Below are 23,079 nucleotides of genomic sequence, written 5' to 3'. Positions count from 1 at the left end.
AGCTGATAAAAATATTTTTTAAAAAATATTATATTATGAATAGCAGGGATCCCAAGATAAATAAGACAGGTTCTCTTTTCTTAAATAATTACTCTTTCATGATGGACAGTAGTCATATACAGTTAACAAGGCCTAATTATTAAACCTAAAATAGAGTTATAACGTAATATTAGAGTTGCCATATACAGTAGAAATCGTGTATGATTTAACTCACCTCTACATACATTCACATATATTATGGTCAAGAAGCATAATCATAGAATTACTTGCTTAATGCAGCTGCCCTAACATCATAAAGCTGTTAAGCAATGTTAAGATTTGATTATCAGAATCTGATATCATAGAAATGGTCCCCTATATCTGGAACCGATATGCACATTATTAACCACATTTTCCATGGACACATTAGTAAAGGTGACGGATTTGCTCTGAACAGGAACTCTCAATTCCTTATTTCTGGAGCATAACATGAACGGAGAAGACCAAATATTTAATTTAAAAGATTTCCTAGGTTAAAAAGAATGCCCCAAATATATGAATGTATCCAATTCAGCCTGAAAGTAAAAGCCTGATTATCTTCTCTCAGCACTGATATCAAACCCCCGAATCCACACTCTATGTAAAAGAAATGAGGACACTTCTATGTGAAAGAAGTGAGTGAGTGAGTGGAATTAATTTTAACAGGGAAAATACCGTTGAGTGTGCTCAGCTTACCTCCCTACTGGTTTCTTGATGTGATTTCAAGGTAGAAAGTCATACAGAGATAAAGAAGACAGAATAAGTATTTGGCATGTTGTTTTCCTGAAACCTTCCACTAACTCATTCCAGTGACTTTTTGGTTCAAATAATTTGTTTCACTCTCCCTCTTTTTTTTTTTTTTTTTCTGCTACACTTCTGTCAACCGCCAGACTAAAGTTAAAGCAGTGTCAGGAAAGAGTGATATCCATTGTACGTTCAGTGTTCAAAAGTTTCTGAGGTCACAAAAAGACCTATATATTTTCATAGTTGGGTTCCTTGGGGAAAGCCCCTCCCAATTTTCCATGATTTTTAACTGTATCCAGGCAAATGAGATGCCAATAGATGTAAAAGAGAAGTTGAAGAAACTGATTAAAGGATGCCACAAAGATACAAAGTGTATTTGAGGGAAAACAGAAATATCACTTAATTAAAAGCACATGATGGGAGTTCCCATCGTGGCTCAGTGGAAACGAATCTGACTAGCATCCGTGAGGACACAGGTTCAATCCCTGGCATCCCTCAGTGGGTTAAGGATCTGGCGTTGCCATGAGCTGTAGTGCAGCTTGCAGACTCGACCCAGATCCCATGTTGCTGTGGTTGTGGCATAGGCAGGTAGCTGTAGCTCCAACTTGAACCCTAGCCTGGGAACCTCCACATGCCATGGGTGTGGCCCTAAAAAGACAAAAGAAATTAAAAAAAAAAAGAACACGATGATCGTAGATTGTTGCTGTGTTTCTAAACCACATATTTAACAGGTCTGTGATTATAATTTTTTTGTTTAATTTTATTGGTGTCTTTTCAGTTTTTAAGTATCCAATTGTTAGAGAAAACCTAGGGAGTCAAAAATCAGGCACAGGGAAGCTATTCCATAAGAACAATGTGTGATTAAACTCTATAAGAAATCAGGGCATGTTGCTGCTGGCCTCTGTGTGAAGAGCCGAATGGAGTAAACAGATCCAACATCACTGCCCAACTCTACTACTGGAATTATGTTATTTCAGGGGTCACTGGTTCTTCCCTACTGTCCTGGGCAAGACTTGAACAGATATCATTTATCTAATGACACTGGGATGTGTGTAACATATGTTGGCCAGATTAATTGATATGTTGTGCCTTGTAATACAGCTACTTTGGCCAAAATCTAAAAAGTAGATCAAACATATGCACCCACCAGGTCTTCAGAAGGCTCACCACACCACTGCCAGACACAGTGAAAGTGGCACTGACAGAAGTAGTACCACATTCAGTCCATCAGTTCAGAGGCTCTTCTCTTCACAGAATGTCCTTGAAAATTCAGACTAGGTTTTTCTCACTTGCAAAGTCCTTTTTCATCTAAGACCTTTTAAAAAAGGTTCTGCATGCTTTGCATAGTATCCAGAAATGCACATGCTTAAAGACTGACATCAAAACAAACCTAAAGACTTACAATATTAGACAGCTAAGAGACAAAGACAAATGAATTGATTATAGAATATCGAATGAATTAAATGAAATGAATTTATTATAGAATACACAAAATTTCCTGCATCTACATATTTGTGATTATGAAAGCAGACAAGGAAGATAGTTACTATGTAAAAGATTTTAAACGCAAATCAAAACTACCATGAGATATCACCTCACCCCAGTCAGAATGGCCGTCATTAATAACTCCACAAATAACAAGTGCTGGAGGGGGTGTGGAGAAAAGGGAACCCTCCTGCACTGCTGGTGGGAATGTAAACTGGTACAGCCACTATGGAGAACAGTTTGGAGATACCTTAGAAATCTATACATAGAACTTCCATATGACCCCGCAATCCCACTCTTGGGCATATATCCAGACAAAACTCTACTTAAAAGACACACATGCACCCGCATGTTCATTGCAGCCCTATTCACAATAGCCAGGACATGGAAACAACCCAAATGTCCATTGCCAGATGATTGGATTCGGAAGAGGTGGTATATATACACAATGGAATACTACTCGGCCATAAAAAAGAATGACATAATGCCATTTGCAGACATGGATGGAACTAGAGACTCTCATACTGAGTGAAATGAGTCAGAAAGACAAAGACAAATACCATATGATATCACTTATAGCTGGAATCTAATATCCAGCACAAACGAACATCTCCTTAGAAAAGAAAATCATGGACTTGGAAAATAGACTTGTGGCTGCCTGATGGGAGGAGGAGGGAGTGGGAGGGATTGGGAGCTTGGGGTTATCAGACACAACTTAGAATAGATTTACAAGGAGATCCTGCTGAGTAGCATTGAGAACTTTGTCTAGATACTCATCTTGCAACAGAACAAAGGGTAGGGAAAAAAAATGTATAAATGTAAGGATAACTTGATCCCCTTGCTGTACAGTGGGAAAAAATAAATAAATAAAGATTTTAATCTATTTCATAATAACTATAAATGGAGTATAACCTTTAAAAGTTCTGAATCATTATTTTGTATACTTAAATTCATATAATATTGTAATCGACCGCACCTTGATTAAAAAATAAAATAAAATATATTTTATAAACTACATTAACAAATTATGAAATTGACAGAATTTAGTTGCATTAAAATGCCTTTACTCCAAAAGCTTTCTTCCCAAAGGTTTAGACACTCTCCCACCTATGTATGAAAAAAGAGTATACTCTAGAGAATATAGTATTTAAGGAATGAAAGTAATAATAATAATAATAGCTAATCTTTATATAGCCCCACAATGTGCCAAGCACTGTTCTAAGTACTTAAAATATAAATATAAATTACCACAGTTAATTCTCACAGTAGCCCTATGAAGAAGATACTTTTTTACTGTTTTTCTTTCACAGATGAAAAAAAAACGCTCTGACAGATTGTAATTATCGGTATACCTCTGTGACATTCCAGGTTTAGTCCAGACCTGGAATGAATGAAGCGAATATCAAAATAAAGCAAGTTACATAAATTTTCTGGTTTCCCAGCACATATAAAAGTTACGTTTTCACTATCTACAGTCTATTAAGTATGGAACAGTAGCATTATGTCTAAAAATGTACATACCTTGATTTAAACATACTTTCTTGCTAAAAATGCTAAACATCAACTGAACCTTTAGTGAGTGGTATTCTTTTTGCTGAGGGATTGAAATATTGGGAAAATTACCAGTTTGTGACACAGAATCACAAAGTGAGCAAATGCTTTTGAAAAATGACTTGCTCATTGAAGAGTTGCTACAAACCTTCAACTTATAAAAAACACAATGGGAATCTCAATAATAAAGTGCAATAAAACGAGACATGCCTTTAGTAAATATCAGAGCCAAGATAGATCTGAACTCATGTACTCAGGAACCATAGTCTTACTCTTAATTAATAAGGAATAGGCAGGGGCAAGTTAACTCTCAGTAAATTTTGTATCAAAAAGGAACCCTACGACACATTAAACCTACCCCAACAATCATACGCTTAGCATGGGACAAAGATGAACACCCCAAGGGGACAAATCCCCTCATGAATGATCTCATATCACCCAGGCATGAACCAGTCTACTTTCAAGCTTCCCCTAATCTCACAGCATTGGGTTGCATTAGTTTCCTATTGCTGCTATAATAAACTACTACAAATTTAGTGGTTTAAAATGATGTAAATTTATCATCTTATAGCTCTGGAGGTCAGAAATCAGACGGGGCTAAAAATCAAGGTGTCAGTGGGCAGCCAAAGGAAGACTGTTTCCTTGCCTTTTCCAGTTTCTAAAAGTCACCCACATTCCTTGCCTTGTGGCTGCATTCCTCCATCTTCAAACCACCAAGTTTGGGCTGAATCCTTTTCTTGCTGTCATCTCTTTCATTTATCAGGCCCCAGGTGATTACACCGGGCCCATGCATACAGTTGAGGATAATCACAAGGTCATCTGAAGAGCAACCTTAATGTTCCCTCACCATGCAACATAACATTTATAGAGCGAAGGGATTAGGATGGAATCATTCTGCCTACTACCTGGACGTACCAAGATGGGTCCATGAACTTGAGACTGAAGGTAGAATATAACCATATGGTTGGTCTAGAAATTGTTCCTGACAAACTGGTGACAAGCTTTGTAAATTTATCACACTACTCTTATAATTAAGATATTATTGCAATCCAAATGCAAAAACAAAATTTGGTTAACTAAATATTGTTTTTGAAAAGAGCATGGACTGGTTATAAGAATGTCTAACTTCAAATTCTCTCTTTTACTAGTTACACGCAGTCTTAGGCAAGACACTGACAGTGCTGAGCATGTGCACAATGGGGGTAATAATCCCTGACCTGCTTTACCCCAGAATTGTACTGAGGGTCAAATCAGATTAAATCTTTGTGAGTAATAAAGCCTAATGCAAATAAAATATGAATGAGAAATCCCAATATAAGCATTTCATTCAAAACACAGTTTTAAAGGGTGCAAACAACACAGATAAATAATAAACATAAATATCTAGAGCCTCCACATTTATTTTAAAACCAGCATTCGTATTAGTAACAATAACACAACATAATTCTATTCTTCTTATTTAAGTTTATCACATTGCCTGTATAACGTCATTTCAGTGAAGGAAAGTTTTATATACAGGGAAACTGAAGCTTAATTTTTTGACGAAGATCACACAGAATATAGTCACAGAAAGACTAAAAAGGCTAAAAGTGCCAACTTGAAAATTCGTTCTATTTTTGAAAATGGATTTAAATACCAGTCAAGCCAATATGCCCATTCGCATTAAGAACCACAAATTCCATAAGCAGCATGACTTGGAATCATTCAAAAGAAAACGTTATTACACACTTAGGGTACTCACAGAGCAGTCCTATTGGCACAGAGTCCTAGGTCCTTCAGTTTCCAAGATTCCCGTGTCTAAGTTTTCACAGGAAAGCATCACATCTTAAGAATGACTCCTAAAAGAATCAGAGAACAGAGCAACCACCTAAGCATTGAGATGCGTCATTAAAAGAAACAAATGAAACAAGTATCCAACTGCATCACTGAAAGACTTAATAGCATGTAGTTTTCTATTGCACTGGCTGAAACTGCTATTTGCCTTTTCTAAATCTCCAAAGTTTTTTTATTTCAAGGCCCTCTTTAGATGTGGACAGATTGTTTAGTTAAATTATTTTTCATCACTACTAATCCATCATAACTATGATGCCTGCCTGTATTTGAGCCTGTCTTTACATTTTCTGTCCCAAGTCATATTTCCTAAAGTGCAGAGGAGTTCCTGCAAAAACATCAAAGAGATTTGCTCTAGTCCAACATATTTGGGATTTCAAACCAAAGAGTAATTTGTCTTTAACTTTGGGGAGACTTTTCCTTCCACTTTTGGTAGGATAATGAATAAGTATGTGTATATGTATGTATATTAAGCAATAACCTGAAATTTTTACGTATATATATTAATACTCTATATTAAATTCATTAATTTAAAAACTGAAGCAGAATTTCAGTAAGATATCTAAATTCTAAGAATAAATCAGGACAAAAAATTTAATGATCATCTAAATTTGACCATCAATTCTTGTATGTCCTTTGATTATATGGACCTTAAATCAAGTTTTTGAATTCTGGGCCCAATCCCTTTACCTGGGGAAAAAAAAAAAAAAAAGATGATACAGTAGTATTTAACTGAAAATTATGGTTATTATGATTATTAAATTAAGTCAGTTAATACTTGTCCAATGATACCAGTGTTTGGCAACACAATAAGAAGAAAAATAAGAATATAATAATAAGAAGAACTATTATGAATAGTTTCTAATTAAGGCAATGAAAAAAGATTAGTTTATACAGATGAATAAATATTAGATCCTTGCTTATATCTGACTTGAAAAATATGAGATTTACTTACATAAGTCTTACCAGTCTGATTATTAAATCAATGTAATTAATCAACTTTCAGATATGATCCAGAAAAAGAGATTGTTTACAGTAGTATAGCGTAGTGCAAAGATTATTTAATCTTTCACAGGAACAAGGACTAAGAGGACAGAAGGGAGGTAATACAATGTCATTGAGATAGCACTTGCAATGTTATCTGGTTCGACCGGAGAGCTCTGACATTGCAGTCTAAAACGGAAGGAATTTCAGGCTGGCAGTCAAGCCGCTTACTGTGGAAGTTCCAAGACTATAATAAGCAGACTATGCACATATAATTGTCTCACATGGTAAATATCTCATGAAAACTTGACAGTTCTATGTTCAAAGAACTTCCTTGTAGTGACAACTAAATTGATTTGAATTTAAAATCAATATTAAGATATATTTTACAAAATTACTGGTATTATTGTACCATAATAAGTAAAATTTATGTAATAAAGTTAACATGTTTAAGGACATAACATCTTGCTAGAATTAATTTAACTTCTTGCTTCAGTGACTACCACTGAAGTACCTAATTTTGAATTCATTTCATTTATAGATATAATGGTATGTTGGTATTATTTGCTATAATCCACTTCTGTCTCCATAATTACATTCATTAACCCATGTCTAAAATACAGTGTCTCTGACATTCTGATTCTCATGCGAGATAAAATAATGTTACTAATATTTGAGAAAAATGAGATGAAGTTTTTTCTTTCTTTCTTTGTATCTTAACTATAAACTTAGTTTAATAATTTGAGTTTATTTTTTATTTAATTTACATTATTTTTGTTACAGAAAATAGGGCAGCAAAATTTCCCCATTTGTTTTAATGTACACCTTTACAATTACTTTTTTCATTTTTTAAAATTCTATTGAAGTATAGTTGATTTACACTGTTGTGATAATTTCTGCTGCACAACAAGGTAATTCAGTTATACAAGTGTACATGAAAAAGATTCTTTCCCCATATAGGTGATCACAGAATATTGGGTGGAGTTTCCTGTGCTATAAAGCAGAATTTCCTCATTTGCTTTAATGTACATCTTTACTATTAGTCTTTTTTAAAACAGAAACAGTCCACAGACCTTAAAAAGTATGTTTTGTCAGCTGATATGTTAAAAATAAAAAGACTAATTTAACAGTCATATGATCATATCCACTAAACAGTTTTTTTTTTTTTAAGGAAAGGTAGTTAAAATGAAATAAAATGCTATTTGTTTTGACATGCCTTTTGACCTTCTGAGTAAACTCCACCTTGTACAAAAGTTAGTATATGTGACCTTCTGAAACATGCATGTCTAAATCACAGATAAGTTTCACAAGGGCTTTTACTTACTGAAAAAATTCAACTTGTTATAGAACCAATATCAAAAACTTAGGCATACCTCTAAGCAAAGCACAGAAGCTAGGAGAAATTCCTTGATTCATTATCTGAAAATCAACATAAATAAGAAGAGGAAATAAAAATCCCCGGGAATATCTAAGTCTATGAAAGGTTATGTTAATGTCCAATCTTCCATTCAATTAGCAAGTAGAAAAAAAATTTTTTTTTTCTGTAATTTCAGAAGCCATTATTTAGGTGATTTAAATGGCCACACTTTTAAGAAAGAACCAGCAGTTATTTCAATATTGCTTTTTTACTACGCCATGGTGTCATAAAGTTCTATGCCCTGTGTGTGGTCATCTCATAATTAATTGACTTAGGAATTTTAGTTGCAACTAAAATGCATTACCCAGGGTTCATGATCTTTTCTAACTCATGGACAAACTTTAATTAAGACATAAATAAAACATACTTTTAAAAAGGCTTTTATTAAAGGGGCTAAGAACATGTGATGTAGAGGAGGAAAATACATTATTCATGTTTATACATGGTTGGTTATTACCTACCAAGTGATAAAAATGAAAAATGTTAGCTAAGATAGGTAATTTTATCGATATATTTGACAAAATGGACAAAAAGTCCTCCAAATATAAGAAACCATATTGGAAAACCCAGTAGCGCTAAAAAGAATATTTAATATTACGTAAATCCACATTCAAATTTTCAGAAGAAATAGCAGATAAACCTACTCTCCTAGGAGACAGAATTTTTCCCTTTAACTTGACAGTATCATCCAATCATGTTTGTACATGTTCAAAGGTTCATCAGGGCTTAAGAAAAAGTTCCTGGAATGAATTATTCACTAATACTTCAATCATAATTCCACAGTTTATGACAGTTGTTAGCACTGGCAATAAAGCTAAAAGTAACTGAGAACCGCTTATTACTTTCTTTTAAATTTCTTTCCCCTTTCCTTTCCTCACACGTGCAGAAAGCATGTTTGTTTTGGAAGCAAATCGCAAACACTACAAAAGGAGAACTTAAAAAGTGAGTGATTAATGGTCAAGGCAAAAATGTACAATCACATCAGCTGATAAGTGGCTGACTGACCCAAGGTTGAAGAATGCAAGGGCATCACAGCAAAGCTAAAGAATAACATTCCTGCTGCTGTTAAATAGCAAGCATGGGACACCACGTCATACTGTTGGGTATCCAAAAACACATCCCCTGTTTTATCCCGTTTACACAACCACCGAAGGTGATCTTGAAAGTCACAGGAGACAGATTCTCCAAAGCCTTGTAACATACAACAACAGAAACACTCTGTACAGCTACTGTATGTCGCCATGTTCATGGCCAACTTCAAGTTCCATTGCATTCCTTAATTAGTAGTATAGGCTACAGCCTACAAACATGTCTGACAAAATTACATAAATGGAATTTAAGGAAACAACTTAAACCATCTTAGATAAAAAGTGAGAAAACAACAGAAAGTTGTGATTGCCGAACTCTAGCAAAAATAGGGAATATACAATTCTTGTTCACATATCTTCATTATGGAGATATAAATCATCTGCCCTTTTAATTGAGCGAAGATGAAAGAAAACCAATCAGTATTAAAAGGAAATATAATTTCTTCAGCACTATACTGAACACTAACCATGAAGAGAGACAAAGCCAAAACACACTGCAAAGCGTATTTTTTTTTTTTTAAATTAGAGTATAGTGGATACACGGTGTTGTTCCAATTTCTGCTGTCATACATACATATATTTTTTTTCTCATACTATCTTCCATCATAGTCTATCCCAAGAGACTGGATATAGTTCCCTGTGCTGTGCGTTAGGACCTCATTGCTTATCCATTCTAAATGTAATAGTTTGTCAGCCTGTCTTGTGGCTGTGTCACCATGCTTAGTTTACCATACCTCTGTGATGTGGGTGGAGGTGGCTACAAGGGGGAGTGGTACGGGGAAATGTGAAGAAAGCAAAACATAGTTCCTTTTAGCCACTATCTTCCCTAGAGCCAAATTTACAGTTATTTTTTACTCTATGAAGTATACACTAGAACCTTAGGGATATGACTTTTACATATGATTAGAGTAGACAAATATCTTATCAATGTGCCTCAAAGACCTGCAACTAGAAAAAGTATAATTGACCAAGTGCCCAAGCTGCTGAGCTCTGAAACCCATTGCTGGACTGGCACAAAATCCACACTTCCCACAGGCTGCTCCCCGCCTGCACCTGAGCACAGCAGAGACTCAAAGACAGATGGTTCCTTGGATATACAGGACTCCTCTGATGACTGATTTTGGCCTGGGGGGCTCCCACTTAGCGTTGTCTGGTATATGCTGGATGTTCAATAGTTATCTTGGGGGAAAAGAAACCATTATTATTATTGAGTTGTCAAAGCCCAGATTGCTTCATAAACATCGAAAATTAAGCTCAGTGTGGAACTCAGTTTTAAGATGATTTTTCAGCATCCTAATGTAATTCCAGGAAGTTGAAATATAGCAGATGGGTTAGAAAACTACAGAGAGAGATTTTTGTTCCAGGTAAATATAACCTCTGATAGTTAGAGGTGTCTAAACGTTAAATGCGTTGCTGCAATCGTCTCAATTACACTTTGATAATACTAGCATCCCCATTTTAAAGAACAGGAAACACTAGGCTAGGAGAAGGCAGGTGTTCGGGGTTATGCAATTATAGGGGCAGGAGCCAATATTTCAACCTCAATTTTGCTCACTCTTTCTTCAATTACCATGCAGTATGAAGGCATATCTTTCATGAAAAGACCTTGAATGCTTGCATCTATGAGGGGTTGGACTATGTGACATGCAACAACTTTCAGTGCTAAAATTTGATGCTTTTTTTTTTTGAGAAAATCTGTTTGATGATGAAGTATCTTTTATTTTCTATAAGCCATCTTTCTTTTCATACAGTGTAGAACAAATAATCTAGAGACCCCCATATAAATTTCTCAATTTGCATCATAGTTATCGAAGTGCTTAGGTAAAACTATGTTGTTTTTATATACAGCAGTGGAAATTAACATCAATAAGAAGAACTCAGGCCTAATCATCAAAAGATGATGATACATAAATCCTAAAAACTAAATATTAAATCAGTATGGTGCAATGATTTGAACTAGTGAAATACTAGAAAAAGATGCCTACGTAATATGTACTAATGTCAATATTAGATTTTTTAAGGTAAAATACTATTGAGCAAGGTTACAAAACCAGTGGTATAAATCCAGTTATTTTTATCCAACACCTGCAAAACTTTGAGCAGTGCCACACTCACCTCAAATATTAACGTGGTTGAAGTCAGGGCATGTCACTATTTGGAATCAAAATGGTGAAACATCTTTAAACCAAAGCTCCATTTACAAGTTTGAAGCCATCAAATTCCACTGATGCCTCTTGTCTCTAACATTCTCAAGCCCTACATAAACTGTTCTCTCTAATCACTCATCTTCTTGCTCAATCTCATACTCACACAGCTAGATAGTTTCCCATTTGGTTCATACTCTCCACTCTACCACAACCCTCTTGATGTCCTTCCCAGGATCTCCTTCCCAATATTTTTCATTGTATCCCCTAAAGCTCCTGTTTTTTGTTGTTGTTGCTGGGTTGTTTTTTTTTTTTTTAACAAATTTCCTCCTTCCTAACCCAGATGCTGCATGGTCTCCACAATCTTTTCTCCTTAAAGACCTTATTTAGATTGAGTCCTCCTGAATGCATGCAAATTCCGCATCTTTAGGTCCAGAACAGAGGTTCAGCATAATCCTAGTTCCACTCTGTCTTACTATCATTGTTTTTTCAACCCATACAAAGAAATCTCTCTTCATTTAAGTTCGTTTCACTGAACTATATCATCCTGAAAACTAGGATTTATCAGCTTTTAGATCATTTCTTCAAAAACCATTTCTCTTCACTCCAAAGTCCCACCCTAGTCAATATTTATGGTCAATACCCTTGTGCTGTGTTCGATAACCCAGCCAGAGAATTCATGGCCCCCACTTCTACTCTCGTTTCAGTAATCCACTTCCAACTTGAAGCTAATGGACATTCTGAATGCCTCTACCACTAGAGTCCTAAATGTTGACAATCTATGTCCCAATTAGTTTTCCACCTAAAATATGACATTAAAAATGTTATTTCCATCAATCTTGTCCTGGAATTTCCTTCATATTTTCCACTACTTTGGCACTTAGATCTTCTACCAAACTCTCAGCTCTGTTCTCAGCCTCAGTTTCTTCTCTACTCAGCTGCAATGTTGATCTTTATTCAAATCCCAGTTCTGCTACTTATTGGTGAAATACTTTGTGAAAATTACTTAACAGGATTCTCAGTTTGTTGTTTTAAGATAGGAAAATACTAATACTTCATAGGAAAGAAGGGAGTAAATGTGTCAATGTATGTAATATATAAGCACAATTCCTAGAACATCAGGTATTCAATAAATATTGTCATCTGAAATCACCAATGTTATCCAGTCACTCACACCTTTGCCTTCTGGCAACAAGGAGCCTGAAAATTTCAACCTCAAAATGGGCCCCTGCAATTAGAGTACTAGATTGAGCTTAGAACAAAAAACAAAAAACTGGGTTACTCTCAGAGATTGATGCCAATACACATTTGTAGATTTCAATTTTAGGAGGCCACTCAACACCTCTTCAGTAAGCTTATCTCACACCTCTTTGTATCTTGCCCCCCTTCCAATACAGTTCTAAACATCTTTCCCTCTCCTCAAGCTCCCCAAGCACCTTGTTATCACCTGTGGTTGGCCAGGCTTCTTATTTGAGAGGAAAATGAAAACCATCAGACCACATATGAAATCTCACAATGTCTTGTTCTTACCTGCGCATGTTCCTGTATCCATGAGTCCTTCATTCATTCCCTCCTGCCATGGTAGTGGAGGTGAGTTCCTTCCTAGTCACCAAATAAGCCCTCACCTGATAGGTGATGAGTTCTTCTTGATCTTGGGTTGCTTTGCCATCTGATGTGATGCATTCCCTCTTCATTACCCTCTACTGTCACTTCTTCCCTCAAACTCTATGTTCTAACAACACTAAATTAATTCCATTTTCAGCTTATTCCATGTTATTTCCTACTTTTGTGTCTTTAAGGCCTCAATAGGTGCCCATGTCTATCAAGGAATCCCTTTCTCACTTTTCTCTTAGAAAAGCTCCTATTTCGAAGTTCCCATTGTGGTACAGCAGTAATGAACCCAACCAGTATCCATGAGGCTGTGGGTTCGATCCCTGGCCTTGCTCAGCGGGTTAAGGATCTGGCATTGCTGTGAACTGTGGGAGTAGGTTACAGACATGGCTCAGATCCTGTGTCGCTGTGGCTGAGGGGAGGCATAGTCGGCAGCTGCAGCTCCAATTCAACCCCTAGCCTGGGATCTTTCATATGCCACAGGTGTAGCCCTGTAAAAAAAAGGCAAAAAAAAAAAAGAAGAAGAAGAAGAAAGAAAAGCTCCTATTTATTTCTCAAGACCCAACTTTACAATTCCTCTTTTGTGACAGAGGAAAGAACGACAAGGGAGAGGATACCAAGATGTATTGACAGGCTAAGGAACTCACAAGAAAGGTGGTAACAGGGAAGCCCACAACATCTAGAGCTGACAGATGATAATGAGTTTCAATGGTGATATCAGATTTCTTGCTTCTCATCTATCTTTCACACACATTTCCACGTATTTCACGAAAAGCCACCTGACAGCTAAAAAATAATCTTAAACCTTTCAGATTTACAGATAATTACATAAATATCTCCAACTTCCAGGAAATTAGCAGTTTTCCATCTGTTTATTAAGAGATTTTTGAAAGGAGAGGTCAGAAAGAAAAGCCAAGCTACAACACACACTTGTTGGTGAGAAGAAAAAAAAAAAAAAAGAAATCAATAATTTTGAGTTTTCTGCAATTTTCAAAAATTCCTTACGTACCAGCTACTTACAATAGCATTATAATACAGGCCTAAGGTAAGTTTTGAAACTGAAATTTATGACGTTATAACCTTTGGACTATAATGAAGCCAGGACCTAAGTAGTTATTAACATGTGCTTATATTTCACATTGTTTCACTTTGCTTTGTTTGCCTTTTTAAAAGGTTTTTGGCTGTTTGATTATTTGTTTTATCTTGGCCACTCTGCCTTATTAAGTCCTAAATGATATAATTCTGTTGTACTTCTACTTATATGCCAAATGTGAGCAATATATGAAGCCAAATACTGAAACATCATAAATTCCCTCAATATTTCTAGTTCAAAAACCTCCCAACATGATCAGGACAGATACTGCACTCTAAAGGGCAGTGCAATAATCCTCTTCCTGGATATTTACTGTTTTTGGGGAACAGATGTAGGCCATTGCAGAGACAGTTCCTGAGTGACCTTCCAAAGCTGAAGTACAGATATGACATTTGGTAAATTTTCAAAACCTGTAAGATAAAATATCACAATTTTCTTCAATTTACCAAAATTCCCTTTGTGCTGTGGAATGGCTGCTGGAAGACCATTGTTTTCAAACTGTTAGGTTTGATTACACTGGTGTGGTACCACTTATCTAGAGCTATTTTAAGTATCTTCTTGGGTTACCGTAAGCTATATTGTAAATCTAATTACATTTGCCCACAGGAAAGTAAGTACAGGCAAACCCTGCTCTGTAATCTATTTAACAAAAGGCACTGTATTTTTCTTCATAGCATTTGTCAAAATTGTTATTACATAGTTATTTATATTTCTAAATGCTTTCCACTTCCATTATAAATTCCAAAAGGGCTTGTGAATGTGTTGTTTATGCAGTACCTTGCTCAGTGCCTAGAGGAGCAATGAATGTTGGATGGATAAATGAATGACCGCAGAAGAGATAACCCCATTTATATACATTTATGCTTGACACTTTAAACTCATGCTGAAAATGTATACATATTTCAGAGGCTCATTGGGATATGTTGCAGCACAGTGTAACAAAACACAAATGCTCATTTCAAATGCAGTGGGTGTAATGCCAGATCTGGTATTTAATAAGTTGTATGATCAAGGACAAGTGGAATGAACCCTCTAACCTGCTGTTTTCACATCTGTAAAATGTGGACAATTGTACTGGGCTAGGTATTAAAGATACTGCCCACAAAAGGATGCAGCACTGTCCATGGCATGGAGCAAGGTCTTGATGTGGGGGGGTAATATCACTTATAATATTTTATATGGCTTTTAAGAGAATTATATTAATCTAAATTATCCAAGGACTTCTAAAAACTGCCAACATAAATCTATTTTCAGCACATACTGGCAATGATAACTCATCAATAATTTACAGCATTAAAATGAAGTTTCCAACACCTTTGTGTCTATTTTCCCCAATTATTCTAAACAGTTTCAACAAGTTACTTTCAATGAAATTTCATCTTTCTTTCCTCTGTATATTCCTTACAAATTCTTCACAATCACTCAAGAATCTTTCTCAATTGGACCTCATAACCCCAGTCTTAATTCCTGGTTAGTGCAATTCTCTGGCCTGGATCGAATGGTCTTCCCCAATCAACTTTCATTTCATCATTGCCCCTATATTTCATAACTTCAACCATTATCACAGTGGAAAGAGCAGTCGTCACTGAACTATATTCTCCTTTTTGGACTATTCCTTCTTTGAGGCTCTACCCTTTCCACGAAAAATTGGATCCAATCTTAATCCTTAATTGTTATTCATCCATTCATGGGAATATACTGAGCACAATCTATGCTCTGGTCTGAATGTCTGTGTCCCCTCAAATTCTTTTTTTTTTTTGTCTTTTTTCTTAGGGCCACACCCGTGGCATATGGAAGTTCCCAGGCTAGGGGTCTAATCGGAGCTGTAGCCACTGTCCTACACCACAGCTCACAGCAATGCCAGATCCTTAAGCCACTGAGCAAGGCCAGAGATTGAACCTGCATCCTCATAGATGCTCGTCAGATTCATTTCCACTGAGCCACAACGGGAACGCCTGTTCCCCCAAATTCTATGTTGAAAACCTAACACCTAAGGTGATGATATTAGGAGGTAGGTCTTTGGAAGGTGATTAGAATGGGATTAGGACCCTTCTAAAAGAGGCCCCAGAGAGTTAGCTCACCTCCAACCACATGAGGATACAAGAAATCAGTGACCTGGAATAGGGACCTCACCTGACCATGCTGCACCCAGATTTCAGACTTCCAGTCTCCAGAACGATGAAAGATAAATGTCTGTTGTTTAGAAGCTTCCCAGTCTGCGGCATTTTGCTACAGCCGCCCAAAAGGACTGCGGCAATCTATGTGCCAGACATTGTGTTAGGTTAGATAGTTCTAAACACAAGCATCCTAACGCCTCTAATATCTAAGAGCTCATAGACTAATTATAGGATGCAAACCTAGAAATAAATAATTATGAAAAATGTGATAAGTCAAATAACTATGTGCAAGACTCTATGAAAACGCTGAGAAATAACTGTGTGTGTGGCTTTAGGATACCTAACCAGCCTCAAGTAAGTAAGGACAGGGACAGAATTCTAGAAAAAGTAAGGCTTCTTAAAAAAATAGGAAGGAATGGACACATAGGTTGCTTCCAGGTCTTGGCTATTGTAAATATTGCTGCTGTGAACACTGGGGTGCATGTATCTTTTCTAATTAGGGTTTTCTTCTTTTCTGGATATATGCCCAGGATTGGGATTGCTGGATCATATGATGACTCTATTTCTACTTTTTTAAGGAAGCTCCATACTGTCCTCTATAGTGGCGGCACCAGTTTACATTCCCACCAACAGCATAGGAGGGTTTCTTTTTATCCGCACTGTCTCCAGCGCTTATTATTAGTAAGCCTTTTGATGATGTCCATTATGACTGGTGTGAGGTGATTCCTCACTGTCATTTGGATTTGCATTTCGCTAATAATTATTGGTGTTGAGTATATTTTCATGTCCCTGTTAGCCATCCACACATCTTCCGAAGTAGAAGGCTGATGCTTCGAATGAATTAAATTATCATTTAAAAGAAACAAAAAACAAAAAAAAAAAATAGGAAGGAACCAGTGGGCTAAAAGGACAAGGGGAAGAGCATTCCAGCCAGGCCCACGGGTCAAGATGAAGCAGATGACAGAAACGAATGACAGTGCATTCATACAGGAAATGCTAAGACAGCAGAACTATTCTGCAACTCTGCTAACATCAGTTCAAAAAGTATGACCCCAGCACAAAAATGCATCAGAAAGGTTTTATGTTAGATTGTGTTTAAGTTCAAATAAATTAAGGTTAACGCGTTAAAAAAAATCTGTAAATTCAAACTTTTTTTTCTTAACACCATTTACAGCAATCTTAGGAAATGTCCATTTTGTTAGATTTTACTCAGTGTTTCAGGTCACTTGCATAGAATATGGATATTCCAAAGTGGTGGAGAATGAATATTACGGTGCCTCTTCCCACAAAACAAAACTCTAAACTGCCTTATTAGTGACATCAATAAAAGCCAGAAAGGCTCTCTCTAAACAAACTGACACACCCTGGAAGGCACAATTGATAATGATAAAAAAAGCACTGGAATTGGCTCCCTCTTTTCACAAAAGGGAAAAGTAAGAACCAGTGATAACCTATAATGTCCAGTGACTCTCCTAAAATCAGAAATATCAATGCTAGGAGTTCCCATTATGGCTCAGGGGGTTAAGAATCCAACTAGTATTGATGAGGATGTGGGTTTGATTCCTGGTCTCACTCAGTGGGTTAAGGATCCAGCATTGGCATGAGCTGTGATGTAGGTCACAGATGTGGCTTGGGTCCTGTGTTGGTGTGGCTGTGGTGTAGGCCAGCAGCTGCAGTTCTTATTCAACCCCTACCTTGGGAACCTCCATATGGAGCCCTAAAAAGACCAAAATAAAAAAAATAAAATAAAATAAAAGGAAATAAAGAAAGAAAAAGAAAAAAGAATATCCATGCTAAAATTACTCCCTGGAATGTAAAGATAGAAAAGTTATAAAGGGAATATTTTAAAAAAAGATTAATTTTACCTCTATTCTGATACATATATAATACAAGCCTTAGAAAAGTTATAGAATGAAAAATTATAGAATGAATTTGGAACTATCAAAAAAATTCACTGGTAAATACAACCAGTTTTGTGTCCCATAAAGTAAGGGACTTCATTTTTGTTTTGCTTATTTTTTTTTTCCCTTTTGGCCATGCCCACAGCATGTGGAAGTTCCCAGGTCAGGGATCAAACCACAGCAGCAACCCGAGCCTCAGCAGCAGCAATGCCAGATCCTTAACCCGCTGAGCCACAAGGGAACTCCAGGGACTTCATTTTTGTTCGCCACATTTTCCCCAACTCGAACCACGTAAGTTCTAAGAAATATGTTTGAATGGATGAATAGTGATGTGTGAATGGAGAATTTGGCAGCAAATCAACATACAACGTCACTGCTCTAGTAAGGATTACAAACAGACAAATTAAAAGAACTGCTTTGTATGAAGTAAATTTTTTAAAAGTAACATAGGAATAAGGGGTTGGGGAAATGGTTTTATTGCCTCTGAGATGCAAGCGGAGTACAGAGTTACCTAAGTCAATACTCTGTGTGTGCTATTTCACTACAACATATTCTATAGCTACCACAGCTCCAATTTAAAGCCAGAGAAAAGCTTAAAGGGTTTACAGAAGATGTTTCAAGTAATACATATGTATATATAATCTACCCTTAAATAATGCAGAGGGTGACCCTCCATTCAGTTGAAAATCCCCCTGTGACTACCAGTCAGCCCTCCGTATGTGCAGTTTCTCTGCATTCATGGTTCTGCATCCACAGATATAACCAACTACAGATTATGTAATGTTGTAGTACGTATTTACTGAGAAATTCATACATAAATGGACCAGTGCAATTCAAAACCATATTATTTAAGGGCCAACTACCTATAGATATATACATACTTATGCATATACACTAAAAATACTGGCTATACAAACTGTCCATACAAATGTTTCCCTCAACGTTTTGGTCAACTAGTAACCTTTTTATACTCCTCATTTGCCCACACGAGTCATTTTTCATACATGCAGCTCCTCTCAGAAACCTGTACAACATTAGCTTAAAGGTTCCTGAGGAGACTTTGCCTAAGCACCAAAATATTCTTTTAAAAAATTCATTTTTAGAGAGAAGACATTTAGAACATCAGGTTCATTATTAAGTTGCCAAGATGAAAGGTGGGCATTTTCAGTTGTTAATACAGGGCAGCACTTGTTTTAGATAGGGGCTTCCAATGATGTTCATTATATTTTTCCGTCAAATGGTAAAAAAGAAAAAAAAATCTTTGGAAAAATCCTACACAATTGCAAACATTTGGCATGATACATGGCTTTAGCAGCCAACAATGGCATGGATCCTCATGTTATTTGGGTAGATAGAATCCAAGACTATTTTAGAGAAAGTGTTACAATATTTTCAGAACCTCAGTCATTTAATTTCTTGTAGCAAAGGAAAAAAACAATCTCAATGTTCGGAAAAATGAAATTCTGAAGTTTTTTTTTTCTGTCAGAGTGCATAATTCAAGTTAACATTGTTTTAAATTATATTAAAAAAGTACATTCACTAAAATTTAAATTGAACGGATAAGTTGAAATCACGAAATCCACCCCACAAAAGTCAAATATTAAAAACAGAGTAAATTACAAATTCCCTTTTGATCAGCTTACAAACCGTAGTCCAATTCCTCCTTTGTTTCCAGCAATATTCCTGAGTTTCCTTATAAGCATTTAAATTTGGCACAAGGACGTGCCATTGTGTCTCAGCAGGTTAAGAACCCAACAAGTATCCGTGAGGATATGCAGGTTCCATCCCTGGCCTTGCTCAGTGGGTTAAGGATCCAGCATTGCCACAAGCTGCAATGTAGGCTACAGATGTGGCTCAGGGCTGGTGTGGCTGTGGCTGTGGTGTAGGCAGGCAGCTGCAGCTTCAATTGGACCCCTAGCCCAGGAACTTCCATATGCCCCAGGGGAGGCCCAGAAAAGAAAAGAATAGAAAGAAAGGAAAGGAAGAAATAGAGAAAGAAACAAACCAAGAAAGAAAGAAGGATGGATGTGGTACAGGCTGAAATACAGCTTAATGACGTTCCAAGTGTGAATTGTACGCCCGTAATGAGAATGAACCAGTGAGAACGGCTGCCATTCTTTGCTGGCAACACTGCCTTCTGCTACATCACTTTGGTTATATGGCATGGTTTCAACTCACTGTCACAAAGAGTTTCTGTTGTAGTTTTAGGTTGTTTTTGAGTCTGTTTTATTAGGTATAAACAGTAATATCTGTAAGAACATTGTAAGAAGAGGAATAAGACAGAAGCAAAAAAAAAAATACTCTGTTTGCAGCTAGCAAAAACTAATAGAGCAAACGAAAAAACTAATTTCCAGGATAGGGAAGATAAAAATCAAAGAAAGATGGTAAGAACTGCAAGAGGGTTATGTAAAATGAGCTTTCAACTCCTGAACCAAGTCTTAGAGTTGCTAAGAATCTTTGGAAGACAAAATTAACCTGTTTCTTAAAGGCTTCAAGGTCAAAGCCCCTGAGCCAAAGGGTTATAAAGTTTGCTGAGGCATATATATTGAGCTGATACTTTCCAATGATAAATAAAACCTGGATTGGATTGCAAGCTACCAAATCAGCATTTGATACTGAAATAAGAACGAACGATGCTAATTCAGATCATATCAACCACCAAAGTATAATGCAACTCATGTATTAATAGAAAGGTATAGAAATAGGGAAACATAAAAATACTTTTGTTGTTCTTATAATTTGATATTCATATAAGCACTCAATATTGTGCTTCCTATATTAGTTATAAGTAAACATAGCTATCAGATGTTTTAGCCCATTTTTCTATAAACTTGTAAATTTTTTCCCTAAAAGATTATCATGGGAGAGGTTTTTGTATTTATAGTTGGTGTATTAGAGAAAATATTTAGGTAATGTTTAATTCTAAGATATTCAAGAATTACTTGCAGAATATTTAAGAATTAAGAATCAGGATCTTTTTTTGCCTTGGGCTGACCACTAACAAGCTATGTGAATTTGGAAAATTAAGTTAACCTCTGAAAACCAAAGTTTCTTCCTTTCCAAAACAGAAATACCTCATAGGTCACTGAAATAACAGAATGGTATACTACGTGAAGACAGCTTAGCACTTGTTGACATATAGCATTATTAATTTTTTTTTTCAGAAAAAAAGTTTTTAACCCACTGGAATGCAACAGAAAAGAGTATTATTAAAAGTCTTATTTTTATGGAGTTCCCCTTGTGGCTCAGTGGGTAAAGAATCTGACATAGTGTCCATGAGGATGCAGGTTCAACCCCTGGCCTCACTTAGTGGGTTAAGGATCCAGCACTGCAGCAAAATGGCATTGCTGTGGCTGTGGCATAGGCCTCAGCTGCAGCTCTGATTTGACTCCTAGCCCAGGAACATCCATATGCTGCAAGTGTGGCCAAAAAGAGAGAAAAAAAGTCTTATTTTCAAAATTCTTCCTCCGTCTAGGATCATAGTTCCTATCAAGTAAGAATCATAAGATTGGAAAATAATGGTAACTTAAAAAGAAAAAGCAATGGCCATGTTAATAGAACACATTTCTATTTATAAGGAGGTGCTAAGAGGAAAGAAAAAGGAGGAAACGGAGAACGAGACTGATAAAAGAGCAGGGAGCCTGCAAGAAGACAGAGAGATGGAAATGACTAGTTGCTATAAAATATAGGACTGTATTTACATTCAGTATGTTTTGGGGAAAAAAATCCTCTTGTCCCCAAATGAATTCTGTTAGGGTCCTCTGAGCCCTAGACATTTATGTAAGATACTATACATTAGAAATTAACATTTCATAGTATCCTAAATTTATGCATTTTTAATTTCTTTTTTTTTCTTTCCTTTTTTTTTTTTTTTGTCTTTTTAGGGCCACACCTATGGCATATGGAAGTTCCCAGGCTAGGTGTCTGTCAGAGCTGTAGCTGCTGGCCTGCACCACAGCCACAGCAACATGGAATCCCAGCCTCGTCTATGAACTACACCACAGCTCATAGCATCAGTGGATCCTTAACCCACCCAGTGAGGCCAGGGATCAAACCTATGTCCTCATGGGCACTCGGTGGGTTGGTTACCACTGAGCCACAACAGGAACTCCCCATTTCTAATAATTTTTAATATTTGTGACACATTTCTTCCTTTGTTTTCCCATGTGCACACAAAAAGAACAGAAAGGGAGCTGCTGATTTTACTAAGGGTAAGTTGAGGTTGAAACAAAGATAACCTTTCTTCTAAACCAGAAAAGGCTAGATTTACAACTGAGTGGTGTGACTCAGTGACAGTTTCTCCTTTAGAGCTTCAAAGGTGGAGGCTGACTATTCTTAACCATTAATTCTGCTTCCATTTTTTGTAAAAAGAAATGAGCAAAGAGATCAATAGTACTTGACTGGTACAGACCCACATTGGAAATAGGAACAAAATTTTCTAAGTTCTTTGAAATCAGGAATTATTTTTTTCATAATCTACGTACTATCTAAAGAATAATATGCCAGACCTATGTGCTCAAAGAGCAATATCTGGATTAACATAGTAGGTCTGGTGCTACATGAAAGCTGAAATCTCTCTTAAATTCATGTAATCAAATTCGTAATGTAATATAGATACAAAGTGGGTACTACTTGTTTAATTAAATAAGGCGGCCATTCATTAGACTGTGATGGGTGTAATGCTATGCAATTCCACATAAACAAACCCAAATCTAACCCTGTAGGTGCCACATGGTTATGCAATCAAAAGGTTAAGGACAACTGAACTAGGCTTTAAGCTGTAGCCAATCAATAACTTCATTTGTTTTCTGCTTTTTCATTTTATGTCTCTCCCCCAAAGAACCTGTTTATAAAACAGAAACAAACTCACAGATTTCAAAACCAATCTTATGGTTACCATAGATGAAACTGTTGTGGGGAGGGAAGAATTGGGTGGGAATAACATTATACACACTACTATACAAAATAAATGATTAATAGGAAAATACTGTGTAGCACAGGAAAATCTACTCCATGGTTTGTAATAACCTATATGGGAAAAAAGAATGGATATATTTAAATGTCTGACTGGCTCACTTTATTGTGTACTTGAAACT

The 23,079-nt window shown here is 36.3% G+C and overlaps 1 protein-coding gene across 4 annotated transcripts in view; it reads right to left on the bottom strand.

Moving 5' to 3' along the window:
- SLC16A7 (solute carrier family 16 member 7) overlaps positions 1 to 23,079 on the bottom strand; it is a 151,337-nt gene that overhangs the window by 89,273 nt on the left and 38,985 nt on the right. For all 4 annotated transcript variants that reach the window (XM_047787094.1, XM_047787091.1, XM_047787090.1 and 1 more), the window contains exon 2: positions 5,540 to 5,636. The gene's annotated coding sequence lies outside the window, so the exon portion shown is untranslated. The remainder of the gene's footprint in view (positions 1 to 5,539; positions 5,637 to 23,079) is intronic.

The sequence above is a fragment of the Phacochoerus africanus genome, chromosome 7, assembly GCF_016906955.1.
Source record: "Phacochoerus africanus isolate WHEZ1 chromosome 7, ROS_Pafr_v1, whole genome shotgun sequence".
NCBI classification, from domain to species: Eukaryota; Metazoa; Chordata; class Mammalia; order Artiodactyla; family Suidae; genus Phacochoerus; species Phacochoerus africanus.
Note: the sequence above shows the minus strand (reverse complement) of the source record. Positions and strands in the feature narration are given on the sequence as shown.